Source organism: Tamandua tetradactyla, chromosome 3 (assembly GCF_023851605.1).
Source record: "Tamandua tetradactyla isolate mTamTet1 chromosome 3, mTamTet1.pri, whole genome shotgun sequence".
Classification (NCBI taxonomy): domain Eukaryota; kingdom Metazoa; phylum Chordata; class Mammalia; order Pilosa; family Myrmecophagidae; genus Tamandua; species Tamandua tetradactyla.
In genome coordinates this window covers 184,086,431-184,096,433 of record NC_135329.1, presented here as the reverse complement: position 1 = coordinate 184,096,433, position 10,003 = coordinate 184,086,431, and the positions used below count along the sequence as shown (strand labels likewise).

At 37.5% G+C, this 10,003-nt stretch overlaps 1 non-coding gene across 1 annotated transcript; it reads right to left on the bottom strand.

The window, feature by feature from the left end:
• Positions 1-1,641: 1,641 nt before the first annotated feature.
• On the bottom strand, positions 1,642-1,747 carry LOC143678495 (U6 spliceosomal RNA). The gene has a single exon (XR_013173299.1). It is a non-coding gene; the product is annotated as a U6 spliceosomal RNA (small nuclear RNA).
• Between the last annotated feature and the right edge of the window lie 8,256 nt (positions 1,748-10,003).

Sequence of the window (10,003 nt, the reverse complement as noted above, 5' to 3'; positions counted from 1 at the left end):
CTGGCATCATGGGATTGAGAAAGCCTTCTTTTAGATACCATTACCTGGCATGTGCTTCTTTTTGCCATTCTATTAATGTTCTTTTAATTACATTTTACATTTATCTCTTCAAAATACAGTAGATTAATACAATGATGTATTTATATCATGAAGTATAACTGTACATTTAATAATTTTTAGCTCAAAAAAATAAAAACATTGAATCCTGTTTCCCTCGAAAAATTGATTTTGTTTCCTCCTACAAGATTTTCCTCCCAAAATGTTTGTATTCAATGTTTTTCATAATACATATGTCATATATTTGAATGTAGTATTTCTATACAACGTGTTTGATGCTCTGCAGTTTCATTTTTATATCTGCGGTGTGGATTTTAAAAAATTTATTTTATCAGGATATGTTGTACTTCCTAAACCTGTGGATTCACGCTTTGCATCAGTTCTGACAATTCACTGTTATTGCTTCAAACACTGCCTCCTTGTCTCGGTTCTCTCTGTTCTCCTCTGAGTCTCAATTAACATTGGATTCTCTAAGTTTATTCCCTGTATTTCTTCATATCTGTTTTATATCATTTCTCTTTCTATCTCTCTGTGAGCCAGTCTATGTATTTTCTCAGCTATGTCTTGCAATATTTTTATTTGCTTTATTCACTTGCTTTTAATGTTCAATTATTTTTTGTTTTGTTTTGAAAAAGTGCTTTGAGAATTTAATGTACAGTTGTTTTAAAAAGAATTTATTTATATGTTGGCTTCTACGTGCTCTTACATGTGTAAAATATTTAAACATATTCTGTACAATTTGTACATCATTAAATGGCTGCATTTTAAACACTGTTCTGTGGGACTTTATTAAGGAAAAATTAAGTGGGGAAAATTATTTATAAAACATTTATCAAAAACCCATGACATTAAAGAACGAGATGTTCTTATATTCATATTCATTTGATTTCCTCATCTATTTTTTGGTTTCACTTTATTTAGGCTGGCCTAGATTTGCCATTTTCTTTAATGTAATTATTAGGTCAGAAAAGTGAAAGCAGAGATAATGTAGTAAGGCAGCTCTGGCAGATGGAACTATTTGTCTGTTAGGGTAAGAAATTGTGTGGATGTGTGAGTGTTTAGGTTTAAAGCTGACAGTCTGTCAAGATTCTGTTTTGCTTTATGGCATTAGCTGAAGTACCGGTAAGGTTTGTCTGAAGTATAAGATATAGTCAGGAAAACATCACGCTGTCCTTTTTCCCAAGCATAATGTTCAATTTCTTGCACTTATGGAAATTTTAACTTCAAAACTATGGTTTTCATTTCAAGTAGTGCATCTGCCTGTTCATTCCCGACAGTCACTTACATGCCTATATGTGTGGTACTATCATTTATACCATAAACACTTCATAAACACTAATATCTGACACATACCTGAAAAATCAAACACTTGTAGTTGTTGTGTCCTATTGTTTGCCATGTCTACTGACTCCCACACCTGATGGTTTTCTTTGCTTAGTGATCTTTTTTGTCTTTGTTAGAGAAGTTGTGGGTTGACAAACCAATCATGCATAAAGCACATTTCCCATTTACCACCCTATTATTAACACCTTGCATTGGGACATTTGCTACAACTGCTGATGGCACATTTTTATAACTGTACTAAAAAATATGGAATGCTTTACAAATTTGTGTTCCATCCTTGAGCAGGGGCCATGCTAATCTTCTCTGCAGCGGTCCAATTTTCATACAGGTGCTAACAAAGTGAGACCTTTGATTTAGTGATCTTTAATTAGTGATCTAATGAATTCATCTGGGTTTCTAAGTTAGGGAAATTTTCCTACAAAGCAAGTTTTAGTCTCATCGGTAGCCAGTAATTACCACTGGTTTGGGACCATTTCACATACATCAATCACTCTCCTTCATTACAGGGTATTGTCTCTACTTTTAATTCCCGGCTCAGTTTCTCCAACTAATTCTTGGCTCAAGACTTCATAACTGAACAACAATTTTTCTATAGGCATTCACCATCAGGGCAAATGCACACTGAAAGTCTCAGGCTGGGCAGAGGTCAGAGGTGTGAAGCCAAGACAGAGACACGATACCAGCAGAGGGAAAAGCAAGTTTTATTAGCAGGGGGACACCAGGGAGAGTTGATTCAAGAAATCAGCTCCCACCGGCTTTGATTTGGTAGGCGTTTCAAAGGGAGTTAGGGGTAGGGGATGAGCAGGGGAGTTTTTCATAAGAAAGCCGCTGTAAAGGTTGAATAAGGGAGTTTATCACAAGGAGGCAGCTGATGGCAGATGAGAAATGTCAGTTTGGAAAGTTCCCAGAGGAGTGCTGGAAAGTCTTGAGATACTAATTCTCTCTGGGAGCACCTTCCATCCTTGCCTGTTCCTCTGGCTCAGCTCTCACACACTCAAGCTGGGAGGATGCTGCCTTGTCCCCAGATCCCTAGCTCTAGATTATTTTGAGGGAAAGGTCTCCAAGGACCTCTATTGGTTGACCAGCAAAGAATCCAGAAGTTTTCCTTGTATACAATTTATTTATCCTAGAGCAGGAAGTTTTGGAATTTTGCCTCCTGTTTCTTTGTTTTTGACCAGCCTGTGTCATTTTGTTTCAGATGTAAACCTTCTTAGTGGTGTGTAGCTGCATTTTGTTACTTACTGAGCATAGTAGTCTCTCTCTTTTAATAGACAAGTTTACTTTGCTTGTATTTATCATAAAAATTACTGATATATTTCATGTTTTCTGTTTACCACATATTTTTGCCACCTTTTTCTTCTTTCTAACTTCAGGTGACTTGGAAACAATTTCTGCATTCCCTTTTTGTTCTCTTTTAAGGAGTTTCACCTGATTAAGTCAGGCCCACACTATTTTTATTAACTCAGATTTAACTAATGTGGAACCTTAACAATATCTGCAAAATCTGTGACCTTTTGCCATGTAACACAACCTAATTATGGAAGTGAAATCTGATCACAAATCTTACGCGCACTTTTAAGGGGAATAGATTATATAGGACATGTACGCCAATGAGCAGGAATCTTGAAGCCATCTGAAAATGCTGTCTACCACAAATACTGTCTTCACCCCATTCACAGCTTCTTGCAAACAGAACTGATCCAGAACTGAGCAAGAAGATAAATGCAAACATTTTCAGATCATTAAGCAAATATGAGAAAAACAAAAGCCCCATTGAAGTTGAGCTATGGTGCGATAATTACTCACTAAATTGATATGTTCATGGTTTTTCTGATTGATTGATTAGTCTTTTCTGCTACCCCTACTAAGCTACTTGCTCTTCTCCCAGGCGCAGCATGCTACCTTCTTTGCACGACAATAGGAGCCTCCCACTCCCCATTCTGATCCAGTAAATACCATGAAAATATGAGACTCTAGAACAATGCCTCTCTCTTTAAAAATAAGGACACTATTTCCTTATCTATTTGGTAAATATATGTCAAAATCATGAGTAAAGTATAAAGCAGTAAACAGGAAACAGCAATTCTAGAATCATTTGTTTTGTTTCTGAAATGAAATCTTAAATACAATTTAAAAGGAGAAAAATTGATTTTCTTGTCACAGACACTGAAAGGCAAATGGTTAATATCTCTTCAGGATTTAAGAATAACATTAGCCACTAAATTTTTTAAAAGCCCTTCATCTCTCTCCTCAAAATAGCTAGTAAGTATCAGCATAAGATCTTAATTGGCAATTAGGGCTTCTGGCCTGGAGCCCCTGATGAATTAAATCTGGAAGTCCTGACCTAATTTCACAGACCTTTGGAAAGTGTCGTCTTGCTATTTTCAAGTGTACATAGGCTCCAATGGCCCTCCTTAATCACAGTCCCACTTCTTTGACTAGCAGATTGCTTTTGGAAGAGTTCTACAGATAAAAGCTGGCTTGACAGCATAAACTCTGCAGTTTGCTATATAAGCTTAATTAATCTACCATTAATCACAAGTGATTTCTGATTTTTGAATCTAAAAACAAGCCAGACACATCCATGTATTCCTCCGTTGCATGCCGAATGGGGTACAAATTAGCTATTATGCAGAGCAAGACAGAGAATGGATAATTTACACTGTTACTTTCCTTTTCCTCTCCAACTCTATATGAATAGAATCCCTGGAGCCCCCCTGAGGAGACACACTGAAGGATATCTAAGCTTCTGTGCTGGTTTGAAAGGAAGCATGCCCCCTAAGAAAAGCCATGTTTTAATATAAATCCCATTTCATAAAGGTGGAATAATCTCTATTCAATACTGTGTTTGAAACTGTAATGAGATCATCTCCCTGGTTGATGTGATTTAGTCAAGAATGGTTGTTAAACTGGATTAGGGGATGACATGTCTCCACCCATTTGAGTGGGTCTTGATTAGTTTCTGAAGTCCTATAAAAGAGGAAACATTTTGGAGAGAGAGATTCAGAGAAAGCAAAGAATGCTGCAGCACCACGAAGCAGAGAGTCCACCAGCCAGCGACCTTTGGAGATGAGGAAGGAAAACGCCTCCCAGGGAGCTTCATGAAACAGGAAGCCAGGAGAGAAAGCTAGCAGATGACGCCGTATTCGCCATGTGCCCTTCCAGCCGAGAGAGAAGCCCTGACTGTGTTCATCATATGCCTTCTCACTTGAGAGAGAAACCCTGAACTTCATCGGCCTTCTTGAACCAAGGTATCTTTCCCTAGATGCCTTTGATTGGGCATTTCTTTAGACTTGTTTTAACTGGGACATTTTCTTGGCCTTAGAACACCATATTCCCCATTGCCTCTGCAGATGAGAGAGAAAGTCTGACTGTGTTCCCCATGTGCCTTCTCAGTTGAGAGAGAAACCCTAAACTTCATTGGCCTCCTTGATCCCCAAGGTATCCTTCCCTGGATGCCTTAGATTGGAATTGCTAGAGACTTGTTTTAATTGGGTCATGTGTTCGGCCTTAGAAGTGTAAACTAGTAACTCATTAAATTCCCCTTTTTAAAAGCCATTCAGTTTCTGGTATATTGCATTCCAGCAGCTAGCAAACTAGAACAGCTTCCAAAGCAGTGGGGCTGATTCGCTTTGCCACTTCTGCTGCATTAAATGGAAGATGTAGCACAATTGTATGAGCATCCTTCCCTGAGGATCAAGGAATGTCTAAGAATGTGGCAAGCAGGAAGCTTAAGAGAAACACAATGCTCAGGGTAGACCTGTGAACACAGTGGCTACAGTCATTAAAACAGAGACTCACAGGTGCCTTGGCTCAGACTCCCTTAGGAAGTTGAGCTGAGGAATGGACCCAGAGCTTCTGGCATGGTATACGTATAGGTGTTTCCTTTCCTGAAGATGAGTATTAGTGACTATATTTTTTTACATCAAATATATCAGTCTTTTAAAATCCAGAAAGAGAAAGAAGGGCTATTTTTTAAAGGCAGATAGCCCAAATTGTATGAGTTTTAAATACTTTCTCTGAATACTGCTGTCCTAAGTTTCTCTTTGGAAATAAAACAAGAATCTGTGTTCTGAACTGTAAAGTAATTTTTAAAATTTTTTGCATAATGTGATCATAAATTAGGCTAAGGTCTGCAGTAATGATTAGTAGACCTATTTTTAAATAAACAGTTTGAGAAAACAGCAGCACTACGCTGGTCTACATACAGATAACTAGGGAAAAATAATTCTTTTTTATAATGGGTCATTGATCCATCGAAAACTAACACTCATATATCTCAACAAGGAAAAAGCAGCAATCAACTATGAGGCACAAGATTAGAAAATTAGCTGCTCAACTCAATCATTACTCTACAATTCACTTCGCTATCAATACATTATTATAAACAGTAATGATGGGAAGTGAGTATATTAAAATTCTATTAAGGGAATCTGTTCTTGCCCTAAGTCCATATGGATTTGTAACATGTGGAATGAAGTCAAGTAGCTCCGCAAGTTCCCCTCTAAGAGACCACACTGAGGATGCAAAGAAAAGCATGTATACAGGGATGACATCTCCTTGATATCAATGGAAATGCAATCTACTTCCTCTGATCTTGGTAACAGAGGTTTGGGAAGAAGGGGAAAAAGAGAAGGAGCAAAGGGAATGCGCTGGGGAGCTGGAGAGACAAAGAAATGATGTGGCTCCCCAGATCTCTCTCTGGCCACAATCACAGAATCTCATGGACGGAAGAACTTTAGGAACTAACTTTGACACAAGTACTCATCTCAGTCACCTGTGGAGCTTTGGGAACTAAAGATTAAGGCACATCCCAGACCTAGGGAATTAGAATTACCTTGGATGTTGTGACAGAGTCCCGTGTGCAACCTGTTGAAGAAACACTTCATTTGGGCAGTTACGGAAACTGACTCAAGGAAGTCACATAATATAATACCTCTTTGACTTTCTGGGGCAGCTATTTCAGATACTACTTTGTGACCATATGTTCTAGTTTGCTAGCTGCTGGAATGCAATATACCAGGATCAGAATGGCTTTTAAAAAGGGGAATTTAATAAGTTGTTAGTTACAGTTCTAAGGCCGAGAAAATGTCCCAATTCGACAAGTCTATAGAAATGTCCAATCTAAGGCACCCAGGGAAAGATACCTTGGTTCAAGAAGGCCGATGAAGTTCAAGATTTCTCTCTCAAGTGGAAAGGCACACAGCAAACACAGTCAGAGCTTCTCTCTCATCTGGAAGGGCACATGGTGAACACGGCATCATCTGCTAGCTTCTTCCCCTGGCTTCCTGTTTCATGAAGCAACCCGGGAGGTGTTTTCCTTCTTCATCTCCAAAGCACTGACTGATGGACTCTCTGCTTCGTGGTGCTGCAGCATTCTCTGCTCTCTCTGAATCTCCATTCTCCAAAATGTTTCCTCTTTTATAGGACTCCAATAAACCAATCAAGACCCACCCAAATGGGTGGAGACATGTCACCTAATCCAACTTCACAAGCACTCTTGACTAAATCACATCATCCAGGGAGATGATCTGATTACAGTTTCAAACATACAGTATTGAATAGAGATTATTTTACCTTTATGAAATGGGATTTTGATTAAAACATGGCTTTTCATACATCCTTTCAAACCAGCACACCATATGACCGTTGAGATTGATAGCTCTACTCAAATTTTTTAAACTACTTTTAAGAATTCAGGCTCAGCAATTTACCAGCTATGTTACATTGAATAAGTTAAGTAAACTCTCTATGCCTCAGTTTCCTCAACTATAAAATACATAATAATAATTATCTCCTAGAGTTGAGACAATTAAATGAGCTTATGCATGCTAAGCACTAAACAGACTGCCTGCACAAAAACATATTGCTTAATATTTCCTTCTAAGTAAGCCAGGTCTTGGAGTTGTCAGACACAGTGAGCATGCAGAGTTGAAGACATTATCATAGAATCTCAGAACTAGAAGAACTAGGCATTTGATGTTTAATTCATTTCTACAGTATGCATCCTTCCCACTCATGAATACTTCAGTGAATGGTAACTCATTACTTGTCAAGGGAGCTCATTCTGTCTTTAGAGCTGGCAATTAGAATTTAATTTCAGTAAATACTTAAAAGATAGTACTTTTTGAATTTGTTAAAAATGCAGATTCCAAGACTCCAGGTTCATAGATTCATAGTCAATAGATATGGAGCACAGGATGATCCCATTTTGTTAAAATAAAAATATATGTACATATATATCAAATTATATATATATAGATTCATACATAATCATTAAAAAAGATATTTAGAAAGATGAGGTACCTAAATTTTGATATCTCTCAGTGATGAGATTAAGAGAGGAGAGAATTTTTACTTAATATTTTTGAAACTTCTAAAAACTAGGGGATATAATGCATGGATTTTACTTTTACTTTCAAATTTAGAAGAATTTATTAGGTATAGATTTATTATTGGTTTCCTGATCTTATTTTATTAACATGGTCATAGGATTTTTCACAATGGCTGATACTGAACTGAAAATAAAGTAATCAAATCTTAAAGGAAGGAGGTTGGGACAGGTTGCTTAAGCTGCTGATTGAACATCTGGGGAGGCAAGATATGATAACTGCTGGAAAGCCTTGTCTTTATCTTGCAAAGATTTTTAAAATATTGGTACAAAAGGGGGAAAACATTTTAGGGTTCCTGTTAAAGATAGCAATTGTGTTAGGTTCTATAGGGATACAGAAACAAATATATTTGCCCTGTCCTTGTGAGAAAGAAAATATACTCACCTAAAATGGTTTATCATGACTTTCTATTGCTGCATAACAAACTGCCCCAAAATTTAGGAGCTTAAAATGAAAATCATGTATCATGTTTTGGGGGGGTTAGAAATTTGAGCTGGCAGGGCATGACTGAGTGATTCTTCCGCTACATGTGGCAGACTGGTCACTCATCAGCATTCAGCTTGCAGCTGGCCTAGTCTGGAGGGTTCTAGGGCAGCTTCAGTCACAGGCCTGGTGCATCTGCAGAGCCAGATAGAAAGCAGGGCTCGGCTGGGCTCTTCCCCTCCCAGTAGTCTCAAGGCCTGTTCATATGGTCTCTTTAAGAGTCAGACTTCCTAGAAGGCTGTTCAGGTTCCCAAGAGAGCCAAGCAAAAGCTCTTAAAAGCAAAGCCTGAACAAAACAAACAATCAATGCATTCTATTTTATCAAAATTAAAACCTTTTGTGCATTACTCCCACCACACTTTATCAGAAAGGTAACAGACCAGCCCAGATACATGGCGAGGGGAAATAGACCTTACTTCTTGATGGTAAGTTGTCAAAGAATTTGTCACCATCTTTAATCAACATAAATAACAGTAAAATAGCATTTACTAACTAGGACTTAATGCATAGATGGGAGAATTCAGAGCAGCTGCAGAACAACTACAAAAAATTAGGCTACTTAGAGGAAATGGGATTGGGTAGAGCTTGGGTAGAATTCATGTAAGCAGATGGGGGTGGAAGAATATTTTAGTCATAGAGAATGAATATGAGATATTGTCAAGAAAAGGAATGTATGGAGCATGCTTAGGGGCCCTGACCATAATAATCTTATAATAATAGCTACTGATGTTGAGAAGATCAACATGTGCTTTGTAGACACTTGTATTTCCTCTTTGGAAAAATAGCTACTCAATTCTTTGGCTCACTTTTTAATTGAGTTGTCTTTTTAATGTTGAGTTGTGGGATTTCTTTATATGTTTTTTATATTAAACCCTATTGAATGTGGTTTCTAAATATTTTCTCCCATTGAGGAGGCTGTCTTTTCATTTTTGTGGCAAAGTCCTTTGATGCACAATGTTTTTAATTTTGGGGAGGTCCCATTTATCTATTTTTCTTTTGTTTCTTATGGTTGAGTATAAAGTCTAAGAAATCACTGACTAACACAAGATCCTGAAGATGCTTCCCTACATTTTTTTCTAGAAATTCTATGGTCCTGGCTCTTATATTTAGGTCTTTGATCCATTTTGAGTTAAATTTTGTATATGGTATGAGATAGGGATCCCCTTTCATTCTTTTGCATATGGATATCCAGTTTTCCCAACACCATTCGTTAAAGAGACCATTCTTTCCCAATTGAGTGGACTTGGCGGCCTTGACAAAAATCAGTTGGTCTAAGGAATGCTTACCTATCATGTGGGAGTCCTGGGTTCAATTTCTGGCCCATGCAGCCAGAAAAGGAAAAAAAAAATTAGTTGGCCATAGGTGTGTGATTCTATTTCTGAACTCTCAATTCTATTCCATTGACCAGTTTATCTATCCTGTGCCAATACCAGGCTGTTGGACCACTGTAGCTTTGTAATATGCTTTAAAGTCAGAAAGTATGAGTCTTCCAACTTCATTCTTCTTTTTCAAGATATTTTTGGCTATTCAGGACCCCTTAACCTTCCAAATAAATTTAATAATTGGCTTTTTCCATTTATGCTGATAGAATTTTGATTAAGATTGCATTGAATCTATAAACCAAAAAAAAATGTGATTTTGAAGAAATTTATGCCATGATGAGGGAGTGGTTTTGGGAGTGGTTTTGGGAACTTTTGCTTGAAAATAAGAAAAGATGTTTTCTTTGT